This window comes from Myiozetetes cayanensis, unplaced genomic scaffold, assembly GCF_022539395.1.
Source record: "Myiozetetes cayanensis isolate MyiCay16 unplaced genomic scaffold, myiCay2020 scf1, whole genome shotgun sequence".
NCBI classification, from domain to species: Eukaryota; Metazoa; Chordata; class Aves; order Passeriformes; family Tyrannidae; genus Myiozetetes; species Myiozetetes cayanensis.
The window spans coordinates 109,690,599-109,693,854 of record NW_026086604.1 but is presented as its reverse complement, the minus strand read 5'-3'; positions in this window follow the sequence as shown (position 1 = coordinate 109,693,854).

The following is a 3,256-nucleotide window of genomic DNA, read 5'->3' as shown; positions in this document are numbered from 1 at the left end:
CTTTGGTTTTTGTTGTCTCATTTTACATGGTTTGAGATTAATATTTTATTCACTTGATGGAAGGTAGGTTTTTGTGGATATGGGATGTAATGATAGCAGATATGAGGCCACCATGCAAGAACGTGAATTTTAAAAAGAGTTATTTGGCATCCAGATGTCAGCATTTCGTTTCTGTCCGTTAGGGATACCATTACAGTGCCTTTGACCTCTGAAAACAGGTTCTTTTCTTCAGTTTCTTGAGATGCTGTGGGAGCCACTGGAGGGCACTGGTCGGTAAGTGACCGATTCTGCCTGCTCTTTTCTTCTCGTTTATTTCTGAATTTCCTGAGGTTCCTATATGATTGCACCTGTCTTACGCTGTATTCCTTGTGTTTGGAGATGGTTCTAGTTGAGCACCAGATGCATGTGTTGTAGATCACTGGAATTGAGAGAAGGGGCTTGCTATAAAATGCCCAACATCTCTGCTCACAGCCCTGGCTTGCCTGTTGTGTAAGACCATCCCCGTACAGGGCAACAGCCACTACCTCAGCTCTTGGACAGTATGGTCTGTGAGATCTTGGGTTTCCTGTATTGTGTGTCCAGCAGTGTTTGTTTCTGTTGTATGTTGAAGTTGAAAGACCTTGGGAAATAAGGAGAGCATATTGTGCTCAGTTTTGTCAGTTTGTATGTCGGTGAAAGGGGTGAGAGGTGTCACAAGTGTTTAACGAGAGATAGGAAGGTCTGCTACTTAGTGTGAGGCACCATACTGTAAAAGAAGTGTGGATTTTTTGGGGAACAGAATAATGCACTGTCTACTGAAAGCCTCAGAGCATTTCATAAAATGAGAGCAGTGTCCTAATTCCTCATTTATGCATACGGATACTGAGACAAGTGGTTGCCCATCAAATCTGTGAATGCATTTTATTCCTAATTTTAAGACAGAGTTTCAGCCATTAGGTCATTTCATGAAATCAACTATTAGAATAAATATGTAGGTATCTCAAACATACCATCCAAAAGGGATTTAATTTTAATTAGTCTCAGTCAACAGGAAAGTAAAAACCATCACAAGAGAATTAGGATGGATAACTTTGTTTCATATTATCTTCTGATGGGATGGTGTTTTCTCACTAAATCAGTGTGTACAGACTGGGTGCCTTTCATCCTCTGACTGTAAATAGCAGCCAGGCTCTACAAGAAGAATGACAGACAAGAAGTCCATTTCCAATGGCCTGTGCTGATGATTCGTCATGATGTTCCCAACCTGGACTTCGCTGTAAGGCTGAAGTCGTATGAATGAAGTACACAGATTTCACAGCGGCTGGTTGAGGCTGAAATAAAATGCTGTCCTGGGACACGTGGAACTTCATAGTATTGGAAAGTGTAAAACTATTTATCTTCTGCCTCTCTCCTGGCCACGTGGAGTTTTCTGCTGTGATTTACCATGAGCTGCTAGAAATCTGAGCACTAAAAGGTAACACTTCTATTTTGAATAATGGATGAGAAGATTATCTGCCTTCAATCCCAGCACGTGCAAAGGAGAGGTGTTTGGCATTCAGGCTGAATGAAACCTGGTTCTCTTCTCAGTCTCTTCTAACTTGACTTTAGATCCCTGCCAATATGCTTTGGGTAGGGAATTTCAGATACTCTTGATCTGTCAGTCTAGTTCTGCTCTTACTGAAAGCAATTGCAGAACTGGATTTTAAGAGAACAGTAGGGTGATGCCCAGCAGAATGGTATCGCTGTCTCAATTGGATTTACCTATTTGTTGTGTTTACCTGTTACCTACAGTATCTGTTTCAGAGAGATTTAGTGAAGGGCAGTTGTATGGACATTGGGAACAGTATGTTGATAATTTCTCTAAGTTACTAGAAACAGCATGAATTACTGATTTTAAATGTATGTTCTTCCTGTAACTTGTGCTGAAGGAATTAATGAATGATAAATAAAATAGTCCTCTGACTTGTGAGCAGTCTTGATTGTTTAGGTGGGGGTAGCTGCCAAAGCCTTCTCAGTGTAATTCACATTGCTCTCTTGTGATGTTAGTGCTGCTGCCTGTCGTTGCTACACTGTGTGTTTCCTTTTCTCAGGGTGTGTGTACATGCACACACATGCTTACCTATACAGGTAAGCCCCTACCTGCCTTTTCTGTTTTGAATGATTGTGTGCACGAATAAGCCTTGTAAGGGGCTGGGAATTTTGCACAGGATTTTAGCGAGGCCACCAAGAGGATTGATGTTCAGCTGCTTTTGTGCAAGCTGATGCCTGTCTGTCCATTTAAAGCTGTTTGGTCGTGAAGCTAGTGCATAGATTTCTTCCAGACCCTCTTCAGTGTGTGGGAAGGCAGTAAGTCAGCTTTGGATAATTGAAAACATTGCTACTATTTTAGGGGAACAGTATTATATTCATGCTGCCAGTTATTGAAACTCTGTAATGTCACATTTGTAAAAAGTAGTGCTTATTTCATGTTCAGTTAAGGTTAATGGTGACATTAATTGAACTAGTTTGCCATTTCTTTCTCCAAATTTAGATTCATTATAATCTCCATTCTTGTCATAGGAACACACTTCAGCTCTCAGTATGGTTTGTGTTTTTGAGGACTTAGTGAATACCTTTCAGTTTGATGATTATTGAGCACAGGCATGTGGTAGGCTCAGAAAGTACAGCGTTAAAGATTTTTAGCTTGCTTTTTAGCTTTTTGAAGGCTGGAGAGAACTGGAAAGCAAGCCAAATCTGTTAGCAAGCACTGGCTGGGTTCCCGATCTATGTCATTTTTAAATACTAGTATTTAAAATGCAAACGTCAAACACAAGCACTTGTGTCTCAGCTGCTCAGTAACTGAGCCTTTCTTATTTTTTTAACATGCTATTCTTTTTTTTTTTTTTGTGGTACCTACTCCCTGTATTGTTGGATCAAGAGATAAACCGACATGTATTGCGATACAAGATTTTGAAGTCTCTAAATACTTAAAAACAAAGTGCTTAAAAGCAAAGCAAGCTGCTCTGTACTGTGATAGCTGAGCAGAGCCAGCTGTGGCTGCTCTTGTGCTTTGGATCAAAGCCCAGGTTTTGTACAAGTGTTTTTAGTGGTGTATTTAAACCCAATTTAGAGATTTTTCTACTTTCCACTTACTGTGCAGATTTGCAATGGAATGTGACAGAGATGCTTTGGGTGTTTTTTTGTTACTGGTTTTGTTTTTTTTTTTTAATTTAATACAGACATAATTGTCATCGTTTTCTCCAAACTTCAAGTTAGGTGGTAATTGCAGTACCACTTA